Source organism: Tyto alba, unplaced genomic scaffold (genome assembly GCF_018691265.1).
Source record: "Tyto alba isolate M040663 unplaced genomic scaffold, T.alba_DEE_v4.0 Super-Scaffold_13, whole genome shotgun sequence".
NCBI classification, from domain to species: domain Eukaryota; kingdom Metazoa; phylum Chordata; class Aves; order Strigiformes; family Tytonidae; genus Tyto; species Tyto alba.
In genome coordinates this window covers 12,182,401-12,196,254 of record NW_024881275.1, presented here as the reverse complement: position 1 = coordinate 12,196,254, position 13,854 = coordinate 12,182,401, and positions in this window count along the sequence as shown.

Here is a 13,854-nt window from a genome sequence, read left to right as displayed (position 1 = left end):
CTTGTACAGCTTTTGGTTTTTGTTTGTTTTCCCTACCTTTATCCTATTTCTGCTTTTCTTTCTCCATTAGACCCAGCAACTGTGTTCAGCTGAAGCTCTTTTATGTGTGGTATCAGCAACTGAGCACCCCCACTAAATGCTTCAGCAGCCACTGTTCAGGGCAATAATGCAGCCTGGTGAGCTGGACTGGGTCTCAGGAGGCTCCTGCCACCCCTCTGTGGGCTCATGGTGAGTGCCTGGGCAAACCCCTTGTCGCCCATCAGTTTCCATGCAGACCTCACACACAAGTTGCCTTTGCCGAGCAGGCACAGGCAGACCCACACCAAAGCATGTGTTGCATGGGGGCTTGCACGGGGGGAAGAGCCTTTTCCCTGCTGGCAGCAGGGCCCCAGCTGAAGGCTAAAGCCTGACCCATGATCCCGGTCTGCAGCTGATCCCTCCCGCCGCCCCTGGCAGTGCTTGCAGTGCTGGCATCCCTCCACGGCTGCCGTGCCCAGAGCACACAGCCCTGGTTTGGATGGGCCATCCTGTCCTTAAACACAGCTGTAAACACACTTTTCCACTTTCTACTATTCTTTTCTGCAGCACTCAGGAGTCTCTTATACTTAAAAGCCTCAGTGCCCCTACATGGTGCAGTGGAAAGAGCTCCCTGATCCCCCCCTACCCCAGTATCATCCAGAACACCAGTCTGTGGAAAGGAAGGCACCAAGGGTCCTATGCCTTCCAAAACATTCTATGTTTGCTACATTCCTTCTCTTTATCGCATCTGATCATTGTCTCCTGGGGTGTTTTTGTTCTTATTTGTCTTAATTTTAAGCACACAGAGGAGACAGAGAGAAGGGAAACATCTCCAAGGCTAGCTCTCCAGGGTAAGATAGTACCAGGGCCACCCAGCACCCAAGGACTCCATATCCAAAAGCATTCTTGTGTTTTCCCTTTTCTGTGGCTGAGCACCCCCAATGAGCACCCTCACCCCCTTGGCCCCCTGCCCCAGACCACCTCCAGGCCACCTCCAGCCAGCACACATGAACACTATGAGATACTGGTTTTTCATGTCCTGTGCTAAAAAGGGTGGGTTTTATCTTTTTCCTTTTCTATTCTGTGTGCCCAGGATCAGCTACTCAGCCATCAGAAGGGGAAGAAGTTTCCCAGACGTGCTGTAGGGATGCAAAGCTATTGTTTGCACAAACAAGTGTTTGTGCCTGTCCTTTTTCAGAGTAACCCCTTTTATTTTCCAAACCACTTTTCCAGTTTGCCAAGATCATTTTCAGGCCTACTCCTGTGCTCCAGGGCAGTGCCTTTCAGTTTAACGTCACCTGCAGAAGTCAGAGGCACATGCCACAATCCAGCATTAAGGTCAATTATAAAAATACCAAGTGGGACCAGACTGGGAGAAAAAAAAAAAAAAATCATGAACCTTGATTGAAGTATCTCTGCAATGTGCCCACAAGCCATTGGCACCGGATGCAATCATCCAACCAAGTCTGCACCCACCTTCTAGTAATCTCATTTAAACCATGCTGTAGAAAACTGCATAAGAAGGTGTCAAAACCCTTGGCAGTGCCAAGTGTCCTGCTCCTGCATCTCAGCATCACCTCTTACCTCACCACAGGAGAAAATCAGGCTGGTGTAGTACAACCTGTCATGATTTCTGTGCAGGTGCCATGATGCACTTTGTTAGGCTTCTGGTACATTACCCACCCTCTGCAAATTTTCAGTGGTAACTACAAATACTTCTGGGATTGACTGAGCAACTCTTGCATTGTTTGAAAATTAATATTGTCAAGCCATGACAGCCTGTAAATTTTCAACAGCTGTGGGTTCTTCCTCTCTTCCTCTTGGACGAGATCTTGTTGCTTTCTATTGCTGTTTAACACCTAGCTCAAAAATTCAGCCTGCACCTCAAAATGAAGACTGGTGCAAATATAGCATTAACCAGTTTGAGCCTTACAGGGCCAATAGTCACTACCTTTTTTTCCCCCTTCAAGGCTCTCAGGAGGCTACCACTATATTGACTGGGACGGGCAATGGATCTGCTTGGGCTGTGGTATTGAAACCATGCACGTTTTAAAAATGAAAAAAGACAGGAAAGAAACAGAAAGACGTTGCATGCTTTTCTTTAAAATTGCTTTTGTCCATGGCAAATACACTTCTAGTGAGTAGGAACAAACTGATCTTTTCTGGTCATGCACATGAACACCTAAATAGCACAGAAAGAGTAAATTTAAGCTTTGGGTCTGCCCAAGGCATTCTGCAGTGAAACAGCCTCAAAGGAGGAACGGCACCTGCCTGTTCATATCTTTTGAACAGATATTTTGCTGTAGAAGGCTTGCAAACTCTGCTTGCATGAAGGTGTAGGCTGTAAATTCCAGATACGTTTCAGCTGCCTCTTCCCCTCCATTTGTGTTCATTTGCCCCCTGCTTGATTGAAATAGCCCACTGCAAATGAGATAATCTAGTGGGAAGTTCAGCTGCTCGTCTTTGCTTATGAGAATGAGGGCGCCTGACCTTCTGTTTTACACTGGCAACACTGTAAAACTCCAACTTTAGTCTGTACCAGAAAGGTGTGTTTGAGAAGAGGTACCACTTTGCCAGTGCTCCCTCAATGCATGAATATCCTGCTGGTACTTACTCCCCCCCGGACAACTTGGAAGCATAAGCTTCATTAGGCCTTCCTGCGCCGGCACTCGCAAACTTCCCCACACAAGCAGGGCAGAAGCACAACCATCATGCTGCCGTATTTCTGGCAGAAAAGGTATTGTCACTGCATACTGCAGAAATAACCTGCAACACACTTTTAACAAAGCAGGACAGGATGTGAATGTCAGGCTCAGTGGGTGGCTCTGGGATTTGTCAGACAGGCAAAAGCACTTCAAACACGTGGCACCACCAAAGTACTCCAGTGGGAAAGGTAAGACGTTTGCAGAATGGCCTTTTCTGGGAAGTCAGCATCACCACCACACTTGGCAAATTTCTCCTTAGCCAGAGGGGAAGGAAAGGTTCATACACTCTTTGCTCTCTTGGCCAGTTTTATCGGGTTTCCATGGCAAGGTTTCGGTAGCAGGGGGGTTACAGGGGCAGCTTCTCTGAGGAGGTGCCAGAGGCTTCCCCTATATCCAACAGAGCCAATGCCAGCCGGCTCCAAGATGGCCCCATCACTGGCCAAGGACGAGCCTCAGTGACAGTGTTAGTGCCTCTGAGCTAACATAGTTAAAAAGGGGGGAAACTGTTGTGCAACAGCAGCCAGGAGAGATGAGTGAGACTGTGTGAAAGAAACAACTCTGCAGGCACCAAGGGCAGGAAAGAAGGAGCGGGAGGAGATGCTCCAGGCACCGGAGCAGAGATTCCCCTGCAGCCCGTGGTGAAGACCATGGTGAGGCAGGCGGTGCCCTGCACCCATGGAGGAGCCCACGCCAGAGCAGGTGGATGTGCCCGAAGAAGGACAGGACTCTGTGGGCACTGGAACAGGCTCCTGGCAGGACCTGTGACCCCCTGGAAGGGACCTATGCTGAAGGGGTTTGTGAAGAACTGCATCCCATGGAATGGGCTCATGCTGGAGAAGTTCATGGAGCACTGTCTCTTGTGGGAGGGTCCCCGTGTTGGAACAGGGGAAGAGTGTGAGGAGTCCTCCCTCTGAGGAGGAATGAGCATCAGAAACAATGTGTGATGAACTGACCACAACCCCCATCCCCTGTACCCCAGTGCAGGAAGACAGGAGAAAATCAGGAGTGAAGTTGAGCCCAGGAAGAAGGAAGGGGCAGGGGGAAGGTGTTTTAAGATATGTTCCTCTTTCTTATTACCCTACTCTGACTTTTCACTGGCAATAAATTAATTTCCCCAAGCTGAGGCTGTTAGGCCCTTGACAGGTGAGTGATCTCTCCCTGTCCTTATCTCAACCCACAAACCTTTTGTTATATTTTTTTTCCTCTGTCCAGCTGAGGAGGGGAGTGATAGAGCAGCTCTGGTGGGCACCTGGTGTCCAGCCCAGGTCAACCCACCACACCAGTGTAGCACTGCTTTCCTATTTTTCCCTTAATATCCTTCAATTCATTAAAGAACAAATGCTGGCCCCAGCCAAGTGTGCTGTCCGCAGCTGACGGTAATTTCACTTCCCAATTTGAACCTCATTAAGTGAACCTGATTTTCAGCCAAAGCGCTGCAACCTAAGCCCCCTCTTGCCCTGGCTATCATTAGCACCCTGGCCATCAGCATGCCAGACCAGGGTGAGGTTTAAGACCCCCACAGCCAGGATGAGGCCAACCTCCCTCCAGTGCCCTACCCACAAGGTGGGGCTGGCCAAGTGTCAGGCTCAACCTGGTATACACATATTTTTAAGGCCCTTTACCCTAAAGCAGCTGTTACCGGGTTAAAACTGACCATGGTAGCACAGACCCATCTGACACTGCTTTTTTTTCTTTTCCTGACAAAGGGCAGTGCTGGCATGGGAAGGTTGTGGAACCTTAAATGCCTGTCATCTGCCCAAGGCCTCCAGAGGATGATTTACCCCCAGACTCCCCACTGCCAGAGGCAGGGAGTCCCATTCTCAAAGCTCAGTCTGCAAGTGAGGGCTGGGATGCATCTTAATGAACCCAGCACCTGCCCGTTTTGAGGGGCTTTCGCACAGTCCCTCCCACAAGTGAAAAGTTGGTCAGTGCCCTTCACAACCATGAGTGACAGGTCAAAGCAACAGAAAAGCTGTGGGGTGTAAAATAGCTCCACATTTTGCCTGATAAAGCTCTCCCTGAAGCTGTTAACTGAGCTTCTGGACTTGTTGTTAGTAACAAAGCAGTGGAGATGATGCATTTAAAAAAATAACTCAGTGCCTCATTTAAAAACTCTTTGTCCCCACCAAGTTGCATTTTTTGAGCCACTTATCCTTCAAAGGAAATGTTTTTTAAATTCAAATTCACCTCCTGCGCTGCTTGGGGCTCTGGTCTAAGCCGGCTGTTTGGGCTGACTGTGACCACTGGTCACTCTGCTGAAGTCTACCTAAAACACCTCCTGCATTTGGAGAGATGCTGTGCAATCAAGGCCACCCACCTGGGAAGCATCAGCTTCTTTTCTTTTGAAACATGCAGAGCATCATCCCCAGCCTGCCCAGCTGCGCACTTCCCGTGGGTGTGCAGCTCTTGGGAAGGCAGCACTCACCCCCAAAACCCTCTGGGGTGCACCCCATGTTTTCCTTCCCCACAGCACACCTCCTGCGTGGGGAGTTTCCACCTCCTGGCATCATCACTTCTCTCCTGCTGCAAAGGTCCCCAGTGGGACCAGCCAAGCACTGGGATGGGCTCTGTGCCCCAAAAGGCAGCCCCCCCATGGGGACCACAGGGCACCCCAGGGACAAGTGGGAGACAGTGGGCCCCCATATGCTTTTGCTTTTTGTTCCTAAAACCAGCTCAGGCAATGCAGCATACACCAACACATTTAACTGAGAGCCACAAGTTTTAATCCACTCAATGCTCAGCACATCTCAGTAGAGGACTCCAAATATTTAAGAGACTCGTTCAAAACTAGTGATGGGCACAAGCTGGTCAGTCTTTTCTGAGATACCAGCCAGCAATCACTCCCCACCAGCCAGATCAACTGCACAGTCTTGTTTAAATTCAGTGGCAGGGATTTAACCCAAGTGGCTGTAGGGTGTGGGTGGGATGTGATCTCCGATGGCCACTTTCCTGAAAACTCATCACTGGGACTTCGATTTTGTGAACCACTCTACCAGAAAAAGGATTTGCACAGGAGCATGCACAGCAGAAGCATGTGTCCAAAACCCATTCAGCTGTAAAATAACAGAGATTCGCAGAACTTGAGTTTACTCATACAAGGGCACTGCCTTCTTATCTTGTGCCTGCACAAGTAGGGTAAGATGACCCAGGTTTACAAGCAATTTGTCATTGAAGGATAAAGATGTGTTGCTACATTGGGCAGACATATTCAAGTAATCACGTGAAATCATAGTGGTGATGTAACTTTGGATGATAGTGACTCTTTCTTGCAGCATCAAGTATCTTTAAAGTTAGCACAAAGTGAGGTTTGTACAAAAGATGAGGAAGAGGTTTGCCTTTTTTAATTTTTTTGTTAGTAAACCAGCAAGAACTGCAGGTGAATATGGATGACAGGAGGGAGATGAGAAATGTTCACCACCTTCTCTTTAACTTGGGGAGTTTCTACTGAGAAAAAGGGAAGGATATTGAAAAGCATCTCAAATGTCAAGTTTCACCTTTTCTTTCAGTTGCATGCCATGTTTGCCCAATGACCGGTTTGCTCACCTGTACAATGCTCTGGTTCTGTGGCTATATCATGAAAAGAGATTATTTTGCTTGCCGATTTTCATGGGTAGCATTTTCCCAGCTGGCCCTGCTTCCCCCTAGGCATCTCAGCAAAGACTAAAGGAAGACACACCTTAAACATTGTCTTAGTTTGGGCTGAAATAGAGTGAATATTCCTTTTCAGGGCCTAGATGAGTGCTGTGTTTTGGATTTAGCTTTGGGTTTGGTATGAGAAGAATGCTGATAGCACACTGATGTTTTCAGCTGCTACCGAGACTCCAAGGACTCTCTGACTCCCCATGTCCTGCCCCTGCGCAAGGGCACAGGGAGCAGGGAGGGAGCACGGCCACAGCACCTGACCCAAACTGGCCAGTGAAATATTCCATATCATGGAACACATGCTCACTACATGGAGGAGGGGTGGTTGGGAAGGGGCTCTCTCTCTCTCTCTCGCTTCCGGGATTGCGATTGTGGGATCTTGGTATCTCAGGGTCGCTGGCTGGGAACGGGCTGGGGATTGCTCAGCGGGTGGGGAGCAATTACGCTGTACATTGCCTGTTTATATATTTCTTTTTTTTTTTTTTTTTCCTATCATCATCATTGTTCTCGTTTTATTGCCATTATTAAACTGTTCTTATCTCAGCCTGCAAGTCTCCCTTCACCCCTCTAATCCCTCCCCCATTCCCAGGTGGGGAGGGGGAAGGGAGGGTGATTAGCTGTGGGGGTTGGTTGCCCATCAGGCCCAAACCACAACCGTTTTTGGCGCCCAACGTGGGGCAGAGGGTTGCGATTTGATAAGGATATTAATTGGGAGAGGTAATGACCAAAATACAGACTGAACTCCGTTAGTGGAATGATCTTTGTAATGTCTGTAGTTGTAATTGTGGGGAAGTTTTTTTTCAGGTGTGGTGAAGGGACTATGGGTGGATGTTCTGTATTGTGCCTCAGTATTTTGTCAGTTATGTTTTATTTGGGTGTGAGGAAGTTCCTTTCAGTCTGGTTTTGCCTATTCTTTGTTCTGATGTTGATGTATATACTGTTTTCTGTACTGAATGTTGGATCTCTTAATTCTTAAATACGTGATTCGCAGAGGCGAGGGGTGGAATGTCCTGGGTTGAGTGAGTGGTGGAGTTTTTTGGTGGCAGGGGAGGGGGCTATCGGGGAGGCCCCCTGTGAGAAGCTTCTCAAAGCTCCCCCAGCTCCACGTCAGCTCCACTTCTGTTTGGGAAATTGAGCCCATTAGCTGTGCGTCTGCGATAATGTATTTAAGAAGGGACGTGGTGATGGGCAGTGGGACTTGTGAGGAGGAGTTGGTGCAGCTGCATGAACACCAAGGTCAGTGGAGGAACGGAGGAAGAAAGGAGGGGGGAGGTGTGCCGGAGCAGAGACCCCCCTGTACCCTGTGGTGAGACGGCAGGGCGGCCCCCCCTGCCACCCATGGAGATCTACGGTGGAGCAGACATTGATTTGTGGCCTGTGGCTCCTGCTCGGAATAATCAAGGTTCTGTGCCCGAAGAAGGCCGGGGTCTCGTGGGAAAAGGCAGCCCCACTGCTGTAATTCAGTGCTGGGAGGATTGCAGCATGCGGGGGAGTCCCACGCCGGAGCAGCTCGGGAAGGGCTGCAGCCGTGGGAGGGAATCCAGTCAGAGGAAGTTAGTGACCCATGATGGAGCAGTGTGGGGAACGCTGCGGCCCGTGGGAGGAATTCAAGTCGGAGAAAGTTTGTGGAGGACTGTCTCCTGTGAGAGGGGGAACCACGATGGAGCAGGGGGAACAAGTTCCAGCAAGTTCCAGAAGTTCCCCCCACTGAAGATGGAAAAATCGGCAGCACTGACTGCATCCCCATTCCCTGCCCCTGCGCCACTGGGGGAGGAGGTAGAGATATCGGGAGCAGAGCTGAGCCCGGGAAGAAGGGAGGGGTGGGGGGAAGGTGTTCTCAAGATGTGGCAATGCTTCTCACTGTCCTACTCTGTTAGGTGTTGTTAGTGTCTGTAATACATGTATGTTCTTTTTTTTCCTCCCCTAACAAGTCTGCCTTTTGCTTGAGCCCATAAAGGGGGATTTTTTTTCCCCACCCCAGTCCTATCTCGAACCCCAAGCCTGGCTCTCTGTCCCTTCTCATTGCCGGAGGGGAAGGGAGAGAGAGCTGCTGCATTGTGGTTGGCTGCCAATCAGGCCTGAACCACGACAAACATAAAATGCCAAGAAGGGTGTTTAATTTCTATCAAAAGCAAAGATGCTGGGCACTTCCATTCAGACACCACCAATAGGCCCAGGACTACCGGGAGCTCCAGCATCACCACCCATCCCTGCTGGACCACAGCTCCCCTCACAAAAGTGTATGGGATCATCTGCATGGACAAATCCTGGCACCACTCTCCTGAAGATCCCCCTGATGCATACAGCCACTGGGACCCAGCAGCTGGCCTGAAGGCAATGAAAAGTGCTACCCTTTGCTGGCATCATCTGCCTTTGGCAGATGCAAAAACAGCAAGTGGAGTTTAGAAAGAAGAAAGCCTCAGGTGTCATCAGCTGCTGAGGTGCTGCTCCCAAGCAAGGGGGTACTCACCGGCCAAAACCTCGAGCAGAAAAGCTCCTGCAGAAGACAGAGCTCCTCTCCACAGTGCAGGGCAGCCATTACTTTCTTAACGTGAAGCCGTGGCTTGATCTGCACCTTTGGGCTGACTTAACCTGTCCCAGGCAGTGGGAGCACGGATGGGAGGAGAGTGGTGAGCAGCCAGCTTCAGCAGCACAACGCTTAGGGCCTCAGCTTTTGCAGCCAAAGTCACAGGGGCTCAGCTTCTCTGCCAGTCAGATCAACTCCTTCTTAGTCTTTGATAATGTCTCTTGTTTTCTGGGAGTTTTTTGTTTGTTTGGTTGGTTTGTTTTTTTATTTTTTTATCACTCTGCTGCAGGGCTTTCAAGTCTACCAAGAATTTCAGATGGGCGGTCACCAGAGGGTTTGCTGTCTGCAGACCATCCTATATCAGATCCCCACGTCTGTTGGACCTTGAAGGCTTGGGGTTATAAGTTAGCTTTCACTTAAAACCTTCAGTGCTGCAGCCTTGAGGTGAGGGGAGCACTGGCCAGGCTGCAGCCGTTAGACGTGGCTGCTGCAGGTAAATTTTTCTCATGCTGCACTTGGAGGATTTCACTTTGGTTGCTTTTTCATCATCTGCCTCTGCACGTCAGTGACAGGGAGAGGTCCCTGTGTGTGACCCACCCTGCAGCTGGCTAGGCTGTACCAGGAATCCAGCCTTTCCCTGGACGAAGGCTGAAGTGGCAATAGCTAATCCAGCTGAGTAATGAAAGGATTATTTCCACAGCTGCCACCTCAGCTGCAACAGCAGCCCCAAGGATCTGCAGAAACCCACAGAAATACCCATAACTGCAAGGCTCGTCCTGCCCCCTGCCCCTGGTCTCAGCACCAGCATGGTCCCATCCTGACCTGCTGAGGCACCATTGAGTGTCCCTGTCTGCAACCATCCCTGGCCACCGCTGCCAGTAAGACCTCGAGGTAGCTGGACCTCTGGTCTGGCTCAGCATGGCCACTTCTGTGCTTCTACCTCAGATAAAGGATTGCTGCAGATGTCAATTCACCCTTTGAAACCTCCTCATACTTCATCATCTTTCTAGGAACTCCTGGACATGGAGAAGCCACAGTTTTTTAGCAAAGATAATATCATGTCCATTCCCTGTTTGCCTTTAGTACTCCCCTATTTAATACCCCCTAGTGAACAATAGCATGGGAAACACCTGTTTCTTGCTAACGAACACATCAAAAAGCCAACTATAAACAAAAATATTGACTGAGCACCTATGTCTTCTGAGTAAGAGTTAGCAATTTTCCATCCTGTATATCTTTTCCACTCACAATTCCCCCATTACTGCGTGACTCTGCACTTAAGGAGTCTTTCTCATTGTTCATATCCAGATTGGCCAAGATTTTGTTCATGCATTCAGTAGCCTTAATCAAAGAGCAAGTTTTCCTAACTCCAGTTCTGCACTGTTGTTGCTGATGATCCCAGCTTTCATTTGACTTGTACCGGATTCAGTTCATAACTGCAGTTTTCTTTCCATCTTGCAATGAAATTGGATTTCCATATGAGGAAGCCTCCTTAAACTGACGCAGCAGTAAAGGAGATGCTGGAATCCAAAAAGCCCTTTCTGGCCTCTCTCCAGCCAGCACCATGCTTAGTTTTACGTGTTCTCTCATTTAAATTTGTCTCGTGATTACATATATACACCCATACATAGATACACATATGCACACACAAACGTATGCATATGCACGGACAGATGAGGACGTGGAAAGATCCCCAGATGAAGAGCCCCATCCCTCCTGAGCCTGTAATTTGGCAGAAAGCAACACCCCAGGTGAGCAGACCTTGCAGCCCCGCGTCCCAGGCCTGACAAGGGTTATCGAGAGTACATCTTGCTGTGGTGCAAATGAGAGCGTGCGACCCAGAAAGCCTGGTGCCAAAACCCCAGAGGCTTCGGGACATCCCTCATGAGGTTGCAGGCACTCTAGAAAAAAAGTTCATCCAAGAATCTGGGAGTTTTGCCTTCCAAACCCTGGGTGCAGCCAGTTCCCAGCCTGACAGTCCTGGCAGGGTGCGCCCCGTCCCCAAAATCAGAGCAGCTGCAGGATGCCCTATGGATGCGTGTGTCAGCACTGCAAACATTCTACCATAAAGCCCTCAGAAAAGGGCTTCTTTAATTCCTGAGTGCACTTCTCAGGCTGTCAGTCACAAGAGATTTCAGTGGTGTTAAAGCAACCAAAGCCAGAACAAGGGGAAGAAAGATCAACCTTATTTCCCTGTAGAACTGTACTTTCCTGTGGTTGATGCCAGCTCCTCTGGTATCTCATCACATCTTATTTCACTGATCCTGACCTACATGTTAGGTGGGGCACAATGTAAAAAAGATCTGAATAATTTATTATTGACCCAGCAGGAGAAGAAGCAAATAATGAACAAATTGTTATTGAGGAATCTTTAAAGTAAATGAAAAAGAAATATCTCACCACGGATGAAAAATTCTTTCTGCTGGTAAATGGCAGTCTGCTGTGACCACTGAAAAAATCCTTGTTCAGCCCAGTGTCCCAGCTCTGGTGTTTTCCTGCAGTGTTTGTCCAGTGTTATTTGTGGCACATACCACCACACACTGGATGACCCGTGTGCGCAGACATGCGTGGAGGCACACCTATACACAGGGCATGCACTGCTGGTGCAAGGAGTCTCCACACCCAAAATCCCTATGCCAAGTCCCACTGTCAAACTGAGACTTGTTTTTTGGTGTCGACACCTGGACAAAGTGCCTCAACTGCAGCAGGAGCTTTCCTGAGAATGAGCATCAGGATTTGGAGCGTGCGGTCCTCATTAAAACAAGCATCCCCAGGAAACTTGCTAAAGGAGAAAAAAAAAGTTGAACTGGACTTGTTCTGCTGAGCCAGGATGATGTAAAGGTGCTTGAATGAAATAAACACGCCCACTTTTGAGTCATCTGATAAAATCACAAACCTCAGCTATGTCTTAACTCTGCTGATACCAAATGGCTTACATGGAAAATACTCAGTAGTTTTGCAGACTGCCAGGCTTGAGGAGGTTGTTGGGAATATACTGACTACCTGGTAGATGGGTGTGTGCTACACACTGTTTCTGTGTATTTACACAAGCCCTCCTCTCTATTCTTGCTCAGCAACAAAGGAGGAGTGCTGCTGCACTGACAATAAAGCTGAGCTGGTATAAAAGTGGAGTAGCAACAGAGCCAGTGGTCTTGGATTTTGCAGAGCCCAGCTAGCACGAAAGATTTTGTACCAGGTCACTGTTTTTATATCTGGGGCATTACCCTAGGATTATGCTACTGATTGATAAAAGCAAACTAAGCCTGCAAATACAGCAAGTTCCCAAAGAGCCATCGGTGTAGAGTAGCAAAACCCTTGGGTTAGTGGTGTGGAAAGCAGGTAGAGACTGGGGAGCCATCCTGAACCCCCTCGCCCAGCACCCAGGAGGCCCTTTGCCTTTCGAGGGCAGGTGGGCAACTCTGTCACGTCCACAGCACTCATGCACATCTGCCAATAAACAGCATGGATTTTCCCAGACAGACTTTTATGAGCCCTCCCCCCATCACATAATGGTGTATGATCTTTCCCCATGATGCATTTTGTTTGCGTTTTCCCTGCTTTGACTTTTGCCTCTGCACAGCAACAAGGCATGGGATGAACCCATGCGCTTGCCCCTACAGCAACAGGCACATTGCTGCCAGGGTGAAGTCTTTTTATCCAGGCTATGGGTTGTTTTTGAGGTGCTATCACATCACAGGGGACAATGTTTTGCCAAGGCTTGTAAGAAGTAAAGCAGTGGTTGTGGTGACTGCCAGGACTGTATTGCACTGGTAGGGCTTGCAAATTCGTGTGCTGGAGTGTAGAAAGGGAGATGGATGTGGGATGATGTCTGCGTCCATAACTATGTACTATTCAGTTCTTCCCAGACCAGTATTCTGTTCTTCTAGCATGTGTTTGCTACCCATCTTTAGCTGAACAGCTACATCAGCTTTTAGCATCCTTTTTCCCCTCATAGGGGGTGCTCATTTCCCAGTAAATGTGAAAGTTGCTGACTCAGAATGACCTGCTGGCTTGTGCCCCAGGAGCAGTGAGCTGAACTGCAGCAGAGAGGCACCTAGCTGAGCCCTCACCATGGGCACAACTTACAGGAGCAGAGACCCCCAGCCCATCAGTCTCAGGGCATTAGCCAGACACTGCTCTTGCTGCTTAGGATGAAAGCCAGGCAGAGTCCCAGCTCTCGGGAGTTAATAACCAACTGTAATAAAGTCAACTAATGCTACAAAATAGTAAAACAACCATCAGTTAGGCTGAAGATGTCACTAATGGATATTTTTCCAGCCCCGCTTCAAAGCACAATGATGGGCTTTCAGCAGAGTAATTAAAGCAATGCCCAGAGTGGAAATACCTCACGTGAACTAAGTCCCTCTGGGTGGTTTGGCTGCAAATTCTGCTCGTGTTTAACATTCAAAGGATGGAAAAAGTGATTAAAAAATTGGGGAGGGGGTATGAGGGGAAAGCATGCGCATTTTCAAAAAATACCCTCTGGCTCTTCTTAGGAAGGACAACTTAGGGCACATGGTGCTATGACATGCCAGAGAGTTGGAGTTACCTAAAATATGTCCTCCAGAGGGAACAAACTGCTTCATCCTCACCTATCTGTCTCTCAATGTTTCTGCACTGCCTTACACCTCCATGAAGAAGTAGAATCTCCTCCAAGCACCCCATAGCTGGTGGGGAGGTTTGGGGTCTGCTCACCTCACAGCAGGTGGAGGGCACCAGGGTGGACAACCTGGACCCCTGGGAGCACCTCGTGGTGCTGGCGTTCTGTGCTTCACTGTGATCATCTGCTGCTGCACAACCAGGCAGACATCTGCTAATGCACAGGAAACAACGGACAAAAAGGTGGGATCAGGTGGAGGGAGTGCCCTTTTCTGGGCAAATCTCTGATTTCTTCCGAGCTATGGGGACTTTCCCCCTGCAGCTGCTCTTTTGCTGCCAGGCAGGTCAGACAAGAGCTGGGGG